This window comes from Neomonachus schauinslandi, chromosome 12 (assembly GCF_002201575.2).
Source record: "Neomonachus schauinslandi chromosome 12, ASM220157v2, whole genome shotgun sequence".
Taxonomy (NCBI): Eukaryota; Metazoa; Chordata; class Mammalia; order Carnivora; family Phocidae; genus Neomonachus; species Neomonachus schauinslandi.
This window is the reverse complement of record NC_058414.1, coordinates 48,200,281-48,219,170: the sequence shown is the minus strand read 5'-3', so window position 1 is coordinate 48,219,170 and position 18,890 is coordinate 48,200,281. Positions and strand designations below refer to the sequence as shown.

At 35.2% G+C, this 18,890-nt stretch overlaps 1 protein-coding gene across 1 annotated transcript in view; it reads left to right on the top strand.

The window, feature by feature from the left end:
* Positions 1-18,890, top strand: part of CRPPA (CDP-L-ribitol pyrophosphorylase A) — a 310,974-nt gene that overhangs the window by 225,223 nt on the left and 66,861 nt on the right. The gene's annotated exons all lie outside the window — the stretch shown is intronic.

Sequence of the window (18,890 nt, the reverse complement as noted above, 5' to 3'; positions counted from 1 at the left end):
AGTTCCATTATGATCATGCTGGGTGGTATGCAATCTGTCGGCAATTTTGAAGTTGAAAAGGGCTCTCATTCTTGAAAACGTTTGAAAACCTCTGTTCTATGCCATGAGTTTGCCAGATTGAATTGGCTGTAAAAGCCACACCAAAAATTTGCTGTTTATAAAGACAAGGGAGGCCTTTGGAAATTTTTAACTGGAGGAATAGCATGATCAGACCTGTGTTTTGGGGAAGATTTCTTTTCATTGTGAGTTATCCAGAGGAAGTCAAATGGAATAAATCTATTGAGGAATGCTTATGGTTTAATTATAGTTACTTGATTCATAACACCGTGATGCAGACTTCATTACACTTAAATCTTTGTTCCTAATGCCGAAAAGAGCTTCCAATACTAATTTCTCTGCAGTATACATTACTTAAAGCAGTATTTCCAAGTTACAGTTATCGTCTATTAAAAGTCAACAATTAAGACTAGATTTCTAGCTTAGCCCTACCTGGAATACTTGAAGTGAAATGTTAGCAACAGTTAAAACAGACCCTTTTTGAGGGTATACATACATGCTAGCAGATAGATATCTGGTTTATATGTTTGCAAGCTAATTTGACATTTTCAAGTTTGGATGAACTTACAATTTACCTTATGTTTGAAAGTCTAGCTTTCAGAGTTTGACCTTACTTTAATTTGATCTTGATGGTGAACCAAAGAATTACTGTTGAGAGATTTGGAAATATATATTTACTATCAGTAAAGGTCCGTCTACTAATATTTAATATTGAAGGTTTTAAAGTAGCAATAAATACTTAAGAGAATTGAGAAAGATGGAAATCAACATACTCAGATGTGACAGGCTAAAGCATGTATCTCTTTGTAAGGGATTTCCAAAGCCTGCATTTTACCTTGGGTACTTCTACTTGGGAATCTCAATGTGTTTTGTATTCTATTCCTCTGCAGTATTCTTTCCCACTAAGAAGGGCTGTTCCTTTGTGATTCCTACTCTGATTCATTTCTTCACCCTAACTAGATACACACTTTTTTTTTATTAAGATTTTATTTATTTATTTGACAGAGGGAGAGATAGCGAGAGAGGGAACACAAGCAGGGGGAGTGGGAGAGGGAGAAGCAGGCTTCCTGCCGAGTCCAGGGATCGAGTCCCAGGGATCGAGTCCCAGGACCCTGGAATCATGACCTGAGCTGAAGGCAGACGCTTAATGACTGAGCCACCCAGGCGCCCTAGATACACACTCTTGCTGAATTATCCTATATCATGCTATATTTTGATCTTTGATATTGCTGTCAGAATATCAATATGAAATTATAACAGTTGTTTGCATTTGTGTTTAATTCAACCTGTGTGGTACTGGCAACACTATGAATATTCATTCTTTGGCAGAATGTATGCTTCTGGCTTTGTTGCTGATTCAGATTTTCCAAGCATGTGGGTATGTGGTGGTTGTTGCTCAAACATCTAGATGCTCGATTGCTAATGCTTCCCACTTGCCAGATGGTAAATATACAACCACAATTTTCCAGACAATTGTTGTCTGGGTAGAAATCTATGTGCATTCTGCATTTTCTTGTATACCTTTTTTTTTTTTTTTAAATCGCTGTGAATATTAAATCTGCCCACTGCAAAAATGGCTCTCCTATGCCTAACCCAGTTCTGTGAGTCCTCAGGATTCTGTATTTGCAATGGTTTTATTCACCATTAGGGAACTCTTTCCTTGTTAATACCCTGGTTGTTAACTGAGACTAGTGAGATAGGTTCAGGAGCACTCATGCTGAGATTGGCTCTCGTACTGATGCCTGTATCGGTAGAGAGAAGCAATTGCTATCATTGAAATCTACATAGGGTTGTTGATGTGTGTCTATCCATCAAGGGCCAGGAGATGCTGAACGATGTTGCAACATGCTAAACGTATGCCTGGGAGTCAGTCTTTGTGTCTGCATTCAAATTGCCTTTCTTTTGTTTTTCTTTTTGATTATTTGATTAGAGGAGCTGAAATAATGGCCCTTTATATCTTGGAACTTGTTAAGGAACTTGTCAAGAAGCTAAAAGATTTGATATATACTAGCTGATTATTTATAAAATATTTGGATTGGAGAAATAACAGTTAAAATCTTCAGATTATCTTTGTAAAATAAGGCTTTTTATTGAAGTATAAATATAACATTAGTTTCAGGTGTACAAATAGGGCATTCATTTTGAAAGATGTCCATAAAAGTGTACAATACAATGTAGATTTTACCATTTTTGAGAAGCTGGGTAGATGATGATGAAGAATTATATTATTATTGACTGAGGGGGTATTATGTTCTGACACTAAGCTTAGTTTGTAGGTTCATTATCTAATGTTATGTTTACAATGACCCTACTAGGGGAATTATTACCATGGGTATGAAAACTGAGGCTCAGAGAGTTTCTGTAACTTGCCCAAGGTTATGTTGCTAGAAGAAGCAGACAGAATAGAATCTCCAGTCAGTCTGATATCTAAGCCTATAATATTAGCAAGTACAATACTGTATGATACATTGTTTGAATATGTATGTGGTATAACATATGCATAGATATGTGTGTGTTTATGTACACAAAATAATGTTTGAGTTATTAAATATGGTTTTGAAATCTTACTGTCATCTGTATCATTGAATATGCCCTTTAATAGATGAGCATCTGTTGTATACCACTCTCTGTTCTTGTCTCCTCTTTATATCACCACTACACATTTGTTCTCATTGTCCTCGTTGTGAGGTAGTACAAAACAAAGATTACTGAGGGGTTGGAAATAATGACTTCACCCAAATGCCTACCATCTTGTCTCAGCTTTGAGGCAGATCTTCATTGATCTAAGATCACAAACTAGATAATATTATCACCTGAAATGCTTATCCTGTGTATTTGCACTTGTCAATCTCAAGTGGGAATATACCTCAAGGTGTTTTTAAATCTCTACTGTAACTGTATCAGCTATATGATCCCCAGACTCTACCTAACACTGTTACTCCTGCCTTTGGTTCTGTGAAGGTTTTCTTCTTCAGTCCTTGTATCTTAATCATCACATCTCCACTTCTTAAAGAATCAATTCCTATTCATCCCCTCTCCCCTCCAGACTGCTGAATGTTGTAGCTATCAAGTTATGGTCATATTTCTTTTTATATGGAGGCTTTAGTGTTTTTCTGATGTTTTATTTATCTGTATTTTGTTGGTGGTATCTACAATTACGTCGAAAACTGAAGATAAGTGCTTATTATTGAATGAGTTGCTTTGGATCTTTTAAGGTTCCTTGAAAAATGAAATAACTAGAATATTTTAAAAAATTGATAAGCAGAAGTTAGGCTTGAAAAGGATTCAAGAAAATGTCTCATTTTATATGGTTTCTCTGCTACATTCCTTGTGCAGGCATGGAGTATTAAAAATAAAATATCTTTCTGTCTAAAGGAAACAAAAAACTATATATGGGCTTATTGGGCCATAATTTAGAAATACTATCATGAGTTTCAAGTTTTAGGAACAGAAAATCCCCTAGAAATTTGTGTAGAGACTGGGTGTGTGTTTTTACTGTACCATGACTAATTAAACACATATGAAAAGAACACAAAGGAAACTATGTGGTACCTAAGTTTAATGGGCCTAAGGTTATGAGCTAGATATCAGGAAGGTAATACCTAAGGAAAGAAAACCTTATCTTCAAGATTTAGTCTGTAAATCACTGAATATTATTTGATGATACATACTAAAATTATTTGATATTTTGTTTTTAACTTTGCTATCATTATGAAATTAAAAGGGAAAGGTTATCTTTCTATTGACTAATTATAACATCTCCTCTAAATTATTACTCAAAAACCTTTTCTGAAAAGTAGAAATTACAAAAAGAAGAGCTTTCTTTCACTTAAATATTTGCCATTTTTGTACATGAAAATTAGTTATAAAATGTTAGACTAAAATCAATATTAAAAATCTTTTTTAGATTTTTTTCCTAAAGATTTTATTTATTTGACAGAGGGAGAGACAGCGAGAGAGGGAACACAAATAGGGGGAGTGGGAGAGGGAGAAGCAGGCTTCCCGCCAAGCAGGGAGCCCGATGTGGGGCTCGATCCCAGGACCCTGGGATCATGACCTGAGCCTAAGGCAGATGCTTAACGACTGAGCCACCCAGGCACCCTTCTTAGATCTTTTCTGATAAGTACTTTCAGCAAACTTGCCATGTAAGTTAACTAATACTACTAAATAGATTGTAGCTCTTGATGATGGCACCGAGTCTTTGATATTTCCATTCTCTGTCACTCAAGTGACTGCTCCCCTCTGTCCACAGGCGTCCTCTGAGTGTACCTAGGAACCTCAGGAGCACATTTTGGTCTTACCTTTATTAGTAGTAGAAAACTAGGACTCAAAATGTTTGATAAACCTAGATTGTGTTAAGCCATATCCTAAGGCTAAGACTTCTTTGATAGTCATTACCATTTTTATTTGCCTGAGTAGGTTATCATTTTTTACATATTTGCCGAAAAATATAAATACATCATATATCAACTAATAAATTCCTTTAATACCACTCCTTTTCAAAGAAGATGACAGCTAACATTTTAGTGGTTATCTACCTGGATAAATTCCTATGCATTACCGAATCTGTCTATATTTATGTGTGTATACATATGGATTTTTACATCCTGATGGACTTTTCATGCTAACGTGTTTCAGTCTATCATTTGTTTTAACTACTATAAGCTATTTCATAGCCTTTTGATTCTGTAGAGAAGAATAAGGTATATGAGCATGTGCTATCATGCTCATGTGTGTTTATTTCTATAAAAGAGAAATAGTCTGTTCTTAGGAGTGGAATTCTTAGGCTAAGTAATATGTGCCTTTTTTTTACAGATGCCTCCTTATTCATTGCTTCCATAGCTAGCTCATTGTGACTGCCACTTCTTTTGCTTGTTCACTTTTCTAGTGCCTTGGGGCTGTGCCGGTAGCCATTAATAGTATTGCCTATATAACTTGTCACCTGGAGTATTTATTTTCGTCTGATTTTCCAACGCCCCATGGAACATAAAATAAGTATTTTGAATTGTTCTCATATTGTAATTACTGTTACTCTCCTAATCATCAACTGACTTTGAGATAAAATTAAAGGATCATTTAGAGTGTAAGTTTTACGTATCCATGTCAGGAGGGGCCACATCCACAAGATCACTGAACTTTTCTATTTCTATTGCCACCACCTTTGTTATGCCACAATTATACAATTATAAGAGTGAAGGTATGGGGTAGTAAAATGAGTCTTGGAACTATATATATGTCTTAAATTATCCACATAAATGTAAACCCAGTTATTTTACTTTTGACAGTCTATCCTATTTAAGTCATCTTAAGTGTAGAAAACTATATGCTTAGAAGTGTCCCAAACATTGGAAATCACTTGAAAGACTCCATAGAAATGGTTAAGTAAACTGATATACAACCTGAATGGTAGATAATAGATTTATTAAAAATTGCTAACTACAATTATGGGAGACATGGGGAAATTTATTATGTCAAGTAATCAACAATCAAAATTATATGAAAAGATTCTAGCTCTTAAAACTCAAGCCATCCAGAATAAAGGAATGGGAATAATTTTTTTGAAGTTTAAAACAAAACAAAACTCAACCCACCTAAGCATTGAGGAAAAAAAAGACAAAGCGACTACCAGTGACTATCCTATGGGGGTGAGGCAGACTGGGGGACTTTGTGTTTACTTAATGTTCTTTAAAACTGTATTTGTTTTACATAAAATCTATAATAACTAGCCTGCATATTTTGATTTTATCTCCTAGGGTGTCTTTGAGAAGCAGTCAAAAAATTATTTTCCAGACAGTATCTTCTGATATTCTACTAAAACTAATGTGGTTGTTGTATTCATATTAGGTTTTTAGTTCATAGGAGGCCATTTATGTTTTTGTCAAAGTTGATGCTTGTTAAATAGGTGGGATATCAAGAAAATGTTAAGAGAAAAACAAATTAGTTCTACAAATTAAATATGAAATGAATATGGGATGAAACTGCAAGAGCGTAGGTTTTATGCATTACCTGCTAACTTGGAATATTGTATATTGTTTTGGTAAGCCATTTATAATATTGAACTGGAAAAAGGAATAAAGTTTGGTAATAGGTTGCAAATCACTTTACATGTGTGGGAAAACTTGAGGTTATTTTTTTTTCTCTTGCTTGAGCTGCTTTAATAATTCAAGTGTTGATAGTAACTAAATTATGTAATAATGTGGATTTGTGCATTAGTAACTATTAAATTTTACAAATCTGGGGAACTATGTAATATTTTTTTATGATTTTTTACTGAATAGATGGGGAACTTTAGATTTCTTTTTTTCTTTCCTTTCTCTTTTCTTTTCGTTTTTTGTTTTTTGCCTTTCTGCAGTTTGACTTACTATACTGTTAAAATAATTGTGCATGCTTTTAACTATGGAGATATATATATATATATGATATATATGATAGTACTTTTTTGATGAAGTACCCTTCAGTAAGATGCTTTAGACAACAATATTAGTAATGGATTTTGAAATAATTTAGAAATGATAGGGACCTACCCTGCTAGTAGGATAACTTAGTATCTTATTGGAAAACTTAATATTTGTGGGTAATTATGCTGGGTGAAATGGATTGATTTAAAGTGAGGGAATTGATGAGAAGAAATCATGTTTAGAAAAGGAAATAAATAGAAGTTCATTATCTAGTATGCAGATGCTTTATCCACGCTATTTTGCTTGAGACTCTCAATAGCCCTGTGGGATGAGTTAGTATTAGTATCCCTTTAACTGATGAGGAGACTGAGCCTCAGGGAGTTGACACAACTTGCCCTAGATCAAACAGTAAGTAACTACAAGAGCTGGGACTTCAGCAGAAGTGTTTGTTGTCAAGTCCCATGTGTTCTTGGAACCTCCCATGGCTTTGTACTGTAACAGGAAGAATATCCAGCCATAAATAATGGTAGTAAACAATCACTGTAATTGCTTATTATATTACCCTGATTCATAATTCTTAGAGATGTTTGGGAGATTCTGGTGGAAAGACTATGATGGAGGCAAATCATGTTTATTTTGCAGCTAAGCCCTGCTATTCAAGGGCTTTTGCTTCAGAATTGTTCTCCATATGTTCATTACGTCTACATTCGAATAGTAAGCAAAGTATTTGTTGTGGTCATGGTGGTTTGCTCCCTACATCAGATATATTTGAAATTGTTAGTCTAATCTAATCATGACAACCCTATTTTCCATGCTGTTAATTAGCTTAACAATGGCCATTGAAACTAATCCTATGCATTGAGACCTAAAGGGAATTCTGTTACAGGCTTCAGGGAAAGTTTTCCTTGATCGCAAGTAAAACTGATAGAGAATAAAGGTCTTCCTTCTTTCTCTGTACACTGTTGTGTCAAGATGTGGTTTCTAAAACCATTCTAGCTGTCTTGATAGCAGTTTGTCAGTGAAGCCAACAATAAAGATCTCAAAGCAGAGAGAACATTGGGGGGATGGGCTAGCCTGGTGATGGGTATTAAGGAGGGCATGACCTTTATGACATCGTGAAATTGCTGTATCAGCCAACTCTCTAGAATGTATTCTACATTTGATTTCTGTTACGTGACCTAATAGACATCTTATATAATCTGACTAGAATAAAGAATATTTGTTCTTTGTACCAGATACATATATATATGTATGTACACACACACACACACATATATATTTTTGGTATCATATTTGGTTTATGGAGTTGGGCTCTGCTAGTCAAAGGTTCTAAAATGTATTCGAATGAGTGGAGGATCTAGGGAGTAGAACATTGAGGCCTTATTTTTTACACACTGGTATGTAGGTGACCCTTGTTATTTGGTTTCAAAAAAAAATGGAGAACTGTTGCTTGTTGTGCCTTTGGAAATTGACTAGGTGTCTAAAGATTCTGCAACATTAGAGGAAATGGTGCGAAAAATTAACAGTACTGGACCACACTGGTTATTTTTTTCAGTCCACAATAAAGAAACAAACATAGGCTGAAGAGTGGCTCATTTGAAAATTGAAAGAAAAAAATGTGGCTTTACTTGGGCAGTACCTTTCTACGTGTGGCTTTAAAAATAAGTTGAAGGAGAATTTGAAAATTTGAAACTTTCAGGGTTAGAACAGCTGAATTCTGTATCTTAAAGTGCTGGCAATGATTATGAGGTTGAAGACTTAGCACGAGGTAAGTTTGGAAAAAAAGACAAACCTTATTTCTCTGTCTTGTTACAAGCACCTTCCATTATCTTCTGTTCCACCAAAGGGACAGAGACAGGATTATATGTTATATATGATACGAAGCATTTTTTTTCAGTTGCCTCATGGTAGAGACTATTCAACTGAAGGTGGTGGAATAGACAGTTACAGAGCCCCGGGCCAGTGGGAAACTGGAGTTGGCAGAGTTCTGGATTGGCTCTAAAGAAACTTACTGGTTGTGGTTAGAAGCCCTAGGTTTGATCAGATGCAGATACACTGGAAGCTTCCTGGGTGTTTTGTTTGTTTGTTTTTATGAGAAACCTATAACCAAAGAAATGCCAAGCCTGGTAACAGCCTGTGACTGTTCAACCCATAAAGCAAGTTCCCAGGCTCCCCAGTCCTCCAAGGAAATGAGCTACTAAGTATCCAGTCCCCCAAAAATGGCATTCTCTACCATACTTTGCTCATTGTGGCCACAGAGGAAAATGGATGAGGGTAAGCAGAAACATGGGCTCCCTGGGAACATATTCCCTTCCTAAACCTGGAAATATGTACTTTCCTTGTCTAAAAACATAAGCTATGAGGGTATGTGGACCAGTGATTACTTTGGGTTGCTTTTTATTGACCCCTTTTCTGACATTTTATTGTTGCTATTTTTTTTTTATTCCACTGTTAATTTGTGTGTAAAAGTGAGGGACTAGGTACTTCATCATTTAGGTAAAGTTCACTAAGCAGTTTAGAGCTACTGGAAATAATGGCTCTTACCTGGAGATCCTGGACTTGGACCTTGATGCAGTGACTAGTTGAGACTTCGAGTCTTGTCCTTCATGGAAGGGATCGAAACAGGTAGGGCTGGGCAGTTTTGAAATTAAGGCAGTGAGGCTGGGTATAGGTATTTGGTAGCTAAAGGAGTGCTTAACACTGATGGCTGACTAGCCAGCAACCATGATTCCTCTCTTCTTTTTCCAACAGAACCCAAATTTCATTCAGTATTTATCCCTGTTGCATAAAGTCATGTGTCTGAGAGAAAACCAACCCATTCTTTGTCTCAGAGATATACTGGCTTGTTTAAAGACAATGTTATACACAAACAATGAATCATGGAACACTACATCAAAAACTAATGATGTAATGTATGGTGATTAACATAACATAATAAAATAAAATTAAAAAAAAATAAAGACAGTGTCATATGCCTTGCTGATGATTGCTCAGGGCATGACTGAACTCTGGCCATGGGGATGCAAGCAGAAGTTTTCTGGAGGCTGTTGGGAAATTTTTTCACACTCTTAAGAGAAGTCTTTGGGAAACCATCCTCTCCCCTGTTAGGTGTAAACAGGAAAATCTCCTTTCCCTCTACCTCAGCAACTAAAAAATAACCTCAAGGTGAAGTCAACACTGTTGAACAGATCAAATTATGGAGAGCATCCTTGAGATATAGAACTGGTGCTCTGATGTAAAGCACTTGGAGCTTGAGGTAATAATGTCCTCATTCTGTAAAAACCGAGCAAGCTCATGGGCTTCAGGATTTTCTGTTATTTGAAACACAAAGGTCTTTACTGATAAAGCCTGCCTTTGGTCATCTACAGGAAGTGGCATAAATTAATCTAAAGGCAGGTTTTCACACTCCATTGACTCTGTGTCATTGGAGCAGTCTATGAGGGTGCACTTAACAAGGGTAAATACGGATTTTTCAGACCTTTTTCATCTTGGTTTTTTTGACTTGCAAGTGGAGAGACCTAGAAGTCCAACAGGGTAAGGAGAAGAAAAACTTGACACAAGTCAAATTTAAACTTTGGGTGAGCTCTAATTGATAAAAATGTTGTGGCTCAGCACAGTCTTGAAGTGGAAATTGGGGAGCAGGGACTGATGCTTCACTAATAATGACGTTGGCTATGAAAATAATATTATTTATTTATTTATTTATTTTTTTAAAGACTTTATTCATTTATTTGAGAGAGAATGAGCTAGAGAGAGCATGAGAGGGGGGAGGGTCAGAGGGAGAAGCAGACTCCCTGCTGAGCAGGGAGCCCGATGCGGGACTCGATCCCGGGACTCCAGGATCATGACCTGAGCCGAAGGCAGTTGCTTAACCAACTGAGCCACCCAGGCGCCCCCGAAAATAATACTATTTTTGAGTATCTGTTTTCTCCTCTTAAAATGGGAGGGCTGAAATAAATGCTCTCTAAAGTCCCATCCACCCCAAATTATTTTGGTCAAGTTAGTTAACACTGGGGTTTTCCTTGGGATAATTTATGAAATAGCTCATTTATTTAACAATTTGTTACAGAGGGCTTTGTTCCCAATGGGCTGACTTATGATGATGTAATTGAAATGTTTACAAACCATAATGATATTCTATAGTTTTATAATTCTTAAATCATTTTCTGTTTGAACAACGCATTTTACTGTGGCTTGTTTACCAACAGCTCCATCCTATTCCCCTCCTCCCAATAATTCTTAATAAACCTCTCTGTATTTTATAAGATTTTGAAGTTTTTGTTTTTGTTTTGTTTTTTTTTTTTTAAGATTTTATTTATTCATTTGACAGAGAGAGACACAGCGATAGAGGGAACACAAGCAGGGGAGTGGGAGAAGCAGGCTCCCCGCAGAGCAGGGAGCCCGATGCGGGACTCGATCCCAGGACCCTGGGATCATGACCTGAGCCGAAGGCAGTCGCTTAACCAACTGAGCCACCCAGGCGCCCCAAGATTTTGAAGTTTTAAACTTAAAAAAATTAATACTAATGAAAATTATTTCAAGTACACAACAGTTGATACAATTTAACCAAGAAAAAATATTTTTACTGTTACCCCTATTAAGATTGCCTAACACCAACTTGTTGGCCAATTATAGAAGAATTTTAAATAATTTATTTCAGCCAGATGCCAAGAGATATTTTATGAAACAGATCCAGAGTATGGATTACATATGTTTTTACTTATTTTTTAGTGGTAAGTGTTTACTACTCTTCATAGCAGCTGAACATGAGGTTTACAGATAGAGAAATAAATATTGATGAGAATCAAAATTACACTAGTTCTATTGTTCATTAGATATTAATCACATTGTGTATGTATATGATTGTATCTGGAACAATTAAAAATCTATAAATTATTTACTGTAAATATAATTATCTTAATTTGTATTAAAAGATATACAGTGCTTTTTTTGCTAATATTGAGTATTTGTAATATTTCTAAAAGTTTCAAAGTATAAAAGTGTCTTAAAAGCTGTTATATATGTGGAGCGGGTGCCTGGGTGGCTCAGTTGTTAAGCGTCTGCCTTCGGCTCAGGTCATGATCCTGGGGTCCTGGGATCGAGTCCCACATCGGGCTCCCTGCTCGGCAGGAAGCCTGCCTGTCCCTCTCCCACTCCCCCTGCTTGTGTTCCTGCTTTCGCTATCTCTCTCTCTGTCAAATAAATAAATAAAATCTTAAAAAAAAAAAAAAAGCTGTTATATATGTGGAGGAATATCATTACACATTGTGGAATAGCAAGTACCACATCCTTGCATTAATTTAATAATTTCTTTAATTGAGAAAAGAGTTCCCTTATTTTCAAAGGGAATATCATTTTGAAAAAAAAAAATACTCTGACAGTAAAATTTGGATTTTAGCAGCGAAAATTGTCATTAAGTTTGTGTTTTTGATTATTTTGGTGCATTTGATTCCACATGTGTTTTGTTTACACCTTGAAGCGGGAGATGTGGTATATAAGCCCCATAAAAAGTAATAAAATTCAGCAATTTGAACTGCTTAGAATTATGTATATTCTTCCACTTGTAAATGTGAATGTGGTGATTACAAATGATATGACAGATTCTAAAATTCTAAGATGTTCTAAGATGAGAACATCTTAATGGATATTCGTACATTTTAAATTCATTTGGACAGTCCTTGACCAAATGACCAGACTTGACCAAAATGAGGGTACACTTAACAAGGGTAAATATGGATTTTTCAGACCTTTTTAAAGGTCTCTAATTAGTATATAATGTTTTCTTTCTCTTCTAAGAAAAAGTCCTTAAGTTTAAATGTAGTGTTTTCTTAAGAATAATTCCCATATACTTCAAGCAGTATGTCATATAGTATAAAATAAAACCTGTTCAATCATATAGTTTTTTAAAACTTATAGAATTAGAGTTTCTGTATCTCGATTTTAGTGAAGCTCAGAAACAGTGAAGAAAAATTATCAATAATCAAAGTAAAGGCTTTAACTTTGTATCATACTTTTTCTACAAAATTGCATTGATAATTAGAGTGAAGCTTTTCTAATCATTTGTATCGCATCTCCCCTATACTTAGAAATAAAAAATGATGAAAGATTTTCCTTTTTACATGAAACCACGGAAATAAGACATTACGGCAGTTCGGAGACACAAATACAGCCTTCTAAGTCACGTACAGTTTTGATGTTCTCCAGGAAAAATACCTTAGAAATATTCCGGTTTTCATTTTTATGAGATATGTTTAGGATAATTTCCATAAGCTAGATCACCAGTTTATGAAACAGAGCTTTTCTTAAATCTTTAACATAGAATTTGCAGCTCTCCGTTTTCCTTGGGAAAAAAAGCAGACTGTAACAATTAGAGAATTGGCATTGTGCAGTGAAAAGTCAGTCAGTTTAAGAATAAAACTACAGAAAATGTTAGAAAACTGTATTCAAGTATAGGATTTTGAAATAGATGCGTATCATAATGGTTGACACATAAATGCCCAGTGGGGTTGGAGAAATCAATCCATCTGCCATTATTGCAGTGCCTGGGTGGCTCAGTCAGTGAAGCGTCTGCGTTCAGCTCGGGTCATGATCTCAGGGTCCTGGGCTCCACATGGGGCTCCCCACTCAGCAGGAAGTCTGCTTCTCCCTCTTCCTCTGCCTCTCCCTCCTGCTCATGCTCTCTCTTTTTCAAATAAAATCTTTAAGTAAATACATCTGCCACTATCCTCAATGAAGGAAGAATGGCATCCTCCAGTAAAGTAGAGAGCATGACAGATATGCTCCTATATAGTATATTTGTTGCCTTCTTACATTGTTACATAACTGTAAACATTTTACTTCCCTTAACAGATTTTGTTACTGATTAAGGATTATAGAAAATAGTATTTTAGGAGGGAAAAAAAAGAAACCTATATTGCTGGTTCCCAGGTCTGGTTGTATATTAGAATCACCTGAAGGGCTTTTAATAGATATTAATGTCTGGGTCCTACCCCAACAGATTAAATCAGAATCAAGTTAGGGTCAGGCAGCGGGGTTTGTTTCTAGAATTCCCCAGGTGATTCTTATGTGCAGTGTAGTCTGAGGAGTTATAAAAAATACATTGTAAGATACTTATCAAACTATTATATCATTTGACTAGATTTGATTTGATGTGATTTGATTCCATGACTTATGTATTTCTTAAATTTAAAAAACTTTGGACCTATGATGTTATGATTTTACTGCTGATGTTCAGAAAGTATAGCTTTCTTCATACAAATATTTGCTAAAATGAATGTAATCTAACAGAATGTAAGGGATATGGCTACTATTGCTGCTCAGTCTTTGAAAATTTTTGTTTGTGGCTAAAAAAAGACATGGGCAAATGGCTTTGGAGGCTATTTACTTCACAAATGGAGGCCATAGTGTATTGGTGCGGTAGAGTACCCCACTGGTGCTGTAACAAATTACCACCAATCTAGTGCAGTGGCTTAAAGCAACAGATTTATTTTCTTTCCGTTCTGAAGATCCGAAGTCCTAAAATCAACATGTCTGCAAGGTTTCATTCTTTTCAAGGCTCTAGGAGAAGATCTCCCTCTCCCCACACCCCCCCCCCCCAGCTTCTAGAGGCTGTTTGCTTTTCTTGACTTGTGGCCCTTTCCTCCATCTTCAAAGAGCATTCCTACAATTTTTGTTTCCATGGTCACATCTCTCTCAATTTCTCATCCTCCTACTTTCCTCTTAGAAGTACCTTTATGATGCTTTGGCTTCACCCAGATAATGATAATTCAGGATAATCTTCCCATTTTGAGATCCTTAACGTGATCACACTTGCAAAGCTCCTCTGGCCATATAAAGTAACAAATACACAGGTTCTGGAATTTGGACAGGGATATCTTAGGGAAACATTATTTTGTCTATCACAAGCAACTGTGAATTAGTATTTTTTTTCCTAAAATGAAGCTTTTTTTTTGCTTTGAACAAACTGTCTGCAAAGAAAGGAACAAAAAGAAAGCCAGTGTTGGAGTTTGAAAATGGAGCAGGACAGTGACAAATGAAAACTTGTTCAAGGAAACCTTTACCGTGATTTTTACAACTTTGAATCAAATAGAAATATTTTAATTCATTATTCTACATCACTTATCTCATTGGTTATTATGCAGTTAGAGTTAGAGTTTTCAAGAGTATCTAAATTGAGATAAGATTTGTGTGTGCGTGAGACATCTCAAGATACACACTGTGGTTATATTTCAATATCCCTTTACGTTTTCATATTCTTCATCAATAAACGGACACTGAACAAAATTTATGGGGGTCTTGATGCCTAACTGATGTAATTGGTTACATCAGTAACTCTTTCTCTTCACATAGCAAGAGCAACATAGTAAATGAACAATAAATAGTAGTACTGCTTATTGGTAAAAAAAAAAAAAAAGTGCCTATGTAGACATTCTGTCAACATTTAATTTTTGTTATCTTGGTAGATTTGTGTATCTCTTTGGTGAAGAACATATGTCCATTGGATGGTTTTATGTGTCACATGCTTTTTTTTTAATGTTCTGAGATAGATAGAAGGATACAAAAAAAAATCATTGATATTCTGCCCTCACCTGAATATGTAATAACCTATTTTGGAAACAAATTTAAAGGCACTCTAAGAGAGGTACAGAAAAATGATTTTAGTTTGGAGGATAAAGAGTTTTTGATAATAGTGTATGTATGCTACATTTATTTCTTAAAACTAAAATTATATACCCTATTTCCCAGTAATTTATATAAGAATTTGTGTGTGTATGCATGAATGTTTTTTTAGTTTTGATATTCCACCAGTTACTTCTTTATTTAAAATTCTAAGGCATTACAGACATCAGTATGACTTTTCAGAAGTTCTGCTCAACAATTGTACTTCTTATGGTTTTGGAATCCATTAAACCATTCTGAGTTCCTCCTGATATAGCCCCGCCCATTTTCAGATGCCAGCAGACAAAAATCATTTGCAAGTGTCATACTATTCTTTGTGTATGTCACTTCCATCTTTTACTGCCCTGAAACGCATCCTACTTTGTTTCGTAGGTGCCAAAATCTTCCAAATAAACATCCTCTCCCTAAAGTCAGCAGCCAGACATCTTCAGCTGCAGACAAGGGAAAGGCCTCAATGCTGTCTTCAAAAACATTCAAATGTCTTCAGCAAGTTCCAGTCAGGCCTGCCATTTGTCCACCACCCCTCCCTACTTTTTTCCCCCTATCCTAGGCAACAGCCAGAAACCTTACTTGATCTCTGTTCTGCTGTTTACACTTAACTGAAATTATCTTCTGGCTGTTGATTTGATGGAAAAAGTTGGTATAGTGGGTTTACAGAAAGATAAAAAAAGAAAAAGTTTTTTCTTTTTCTTCCAGTGCTTGGAAGAACTGCAGTTGCTAACAGTAGGTTCACAAAAACTCCAAAGGGAAAATAGCTCTTCAGTTGATGGCCCATGTAAATGATGCCCGGTTTTATAAAACTGCCGTGTTTTTTGCTATTTAAGCTCCCGTACTTCTATTTAAACAGGAAAGATAGGTTGTGTGAGGAAAACATTTAATTGGGAGTACGTGTTTTTACAATTCAGTGCTCTGAATTTTTTACTGGTTTGCCTTTGAACTTTTTGGTGTTGAAAAGTATTTGGTAGAAATATATACATTTATTATTTTCTTCTCTGAGTTACTGCATTGATTCTTTTCATTCATGTGGAGACAACTTCAACTGATTATCTCCAGATCTAACTGATCATCTGACCACTACAATCTATAACTCCTTCATAGAATTAAGATTCTGGGGCGCCTGGGTGGCTCAGTTGGTTAAGCGACTGCCTTCGGCTTAGGTCATGATCCTGGAGTCCTGGGATCGAGTCCCACATCGGGCTCCCTGCTCAGCAGAGGGTCTGCTTCCCCCCTCTGCTCTCTTCCCTCTCGTGCTCTCTGTCTCTCATTCTCTCTCAAATAAATAAAATCTTTTTAAAAAAAAGAATTAAGATTCTGTATATTGCACAGAGGCTGTTGAACAGAAAATTCTCCACTGCTTTATTTTTTTGAAGTGAATTATTGTCCCTTTCTTTAAGAAGTGAATTAATGAATGAGGTTGAATCCAATAGAACATATTATATACTTCATCTCTTTTTGGATATTTAATACTTTTTGTTTGTTTTAAAACTTATATTCAATACCTATATCTTTGTCTGTAGTGTACAGTTCCTTTAGTTTTAAGAAATTTATCCAGGGGCACCTGGGTGTCTCAGTCAGTTAAGCGTCTGCCTTCGGCTCAGGCCATGATCCTAGGGTCCTGGGATCGAGCCCCAAGTCAGGTTCCCCACTCAGCTGGAAGCCTGTTTCTCCCTCTTCCTCTGCCCCTCCCCCTGCTTGTAAGTGCGCTCTCTCTCTCTCTCTCTCAAATAAACAAATAAAATCTTTAAAAAAATGTATCCAATAACCACCAGTACAATTAGAATAACCAAATAGTTCCCTTACTTAAAAAATCCCTTACCTTGTCCCTTTTTAGGCATACATCTTTCCACCCCTAACACCTGCCAACAATTGATTTCTTTCCCTAAAGATGTGGCTTTTTAGCAATGTCATATAAATGGGATCAATCAATATGTAACCTTTTGAGTCTCCTTTCATTTAGCATAATGCATTTGAGATTAATTTGTGTTGCTGATTGCATTAAGTTTTTATTGCCAAGTAGTATTTTTTTTTTTTTTTTTTGTGGGTGTACCATGTTTGTTTACCATGTAGGAGTATATTTGGTCTGTTTCAAGATTTTGGTGATTATAAGTAATACTTTCACATATGTTCCTTCGTGTGATCTGATGTTTTAAAACGTGTTTTTAGAGTAAATACTTGGGGTTGTGATTGCTGGGTCATATGGAAAGTGAATATTTAATTTCATAAGACTTGTTAAAACTGTTTTTCAGAGTAGTTCTACCACTTTGCATAGTTACTATCAGAAGTGTATAATTTCCAGTTGTTTGACTTCTACTCTAGTACTTAATGTTGCCTGTTTTATTTTTATTTCAGCCATTATAATAAATGTGTAATGGCATCTCATGTGGTTTTAATTTATGTTTCCCTAATGGCTAATGATCTTTAACATTTCTTTATCTCCTTATTTACTGTCCATATAGCTTCTTTGCTGAATTGTGTGTTCAAATCTTTGGCCCACTTTTTGTGGTCTTGGTATTTGTGTCTTGAGTGTAATATTCTTCATTAAAGTCCTTTGTGTGATATTTGATTTATTATTGTTTTTATCCCAGTCTGTATGTGTCTTTTTATTCTTGCAGTGATATCTTTTATAAAATAAATATACTGATTTTTGTGAATCCCAATGTATTTTTTTCTTTTATGGAGTGTCTTATATAAGAAATCTTTGTTTAATCCAAGGTTACAAAGATTTTCTTTTATATTTTCTTCTAAACATTAGATAGTTTTAGGTTTTACATTAGATAGATGACCCATTTTGAATAATTTTTTTTTGAGACATGAGGTATAGGTTTTGGTTTTTTTTTTTTTTTTTTTTTTTTTCTCTAACAGATAATAAATTCTACCACTATTTGTTGAAAAGCCTATACTTTCTCACTGGAATTGACTTTGCACTATTTTTAAATATAAACTGGCAATACTCATGTAGATATTTCTGAACTAGTAATAAGTCTTAAAATCTGTTCATTCAAGATTCCCAATTTTATCCTGCTTTTTCAATATTATTTTGGCTGCTCTATTTCCTTTCATTTTTTCATATAAATTTGAAAAAGAACTTGTCAATATCTATAAAAATTCTTTCTTGGATTTTGCTTTCTGTAGGTCAATTTGAGGAGAATTGATATCTTAATAATATCCAGTGTTCCAGTCCATGAACATAGTATATTTGTACATTTACTTAGAACTTCTATTTATTTTTTTTATTAGTGGTTTGTAGTTTTCAGCATACAGATCTTAAATTATTCCTAAGAATTTCTTTTTTCTTGAGCGGGGGGGGATAGTGGTTAGGAGAGTTTTAGTGAGTAGTAATTTTTAAAAATATTTTTTTCCCAGTCATTGTTATTGCATAAAAATATCATTGATTTTTTTATATATTTACCTTGTGTCTTGTGATATTACTAAACTCATTAGTTTTAGGATCTCTTGTACATTCCTTGAGATTTTCTGCAAAGGCAGTCAAGTCATGTTGTCTGCAAGTAGAATGTTATTTTTTCTTAATCTGTCCTTTTTTAATTTCTTTTTCTTTCCTTGCTGCATTGGCTAGGACCTTCAGTACACTGTTAGAGGAAAGTTGTCAGCAACAATATCCCTTGACTTATTTCCAGTCTTAAGATGAAGTCACTCAGACATTCATTATTAAGTATGCTGTAGGGTTTTCATAGATGAATGTATCAAGTTAAGGAAGTAGAGGTCTATTAATTTTATTCTTTTCAAAGAACCAGCTTT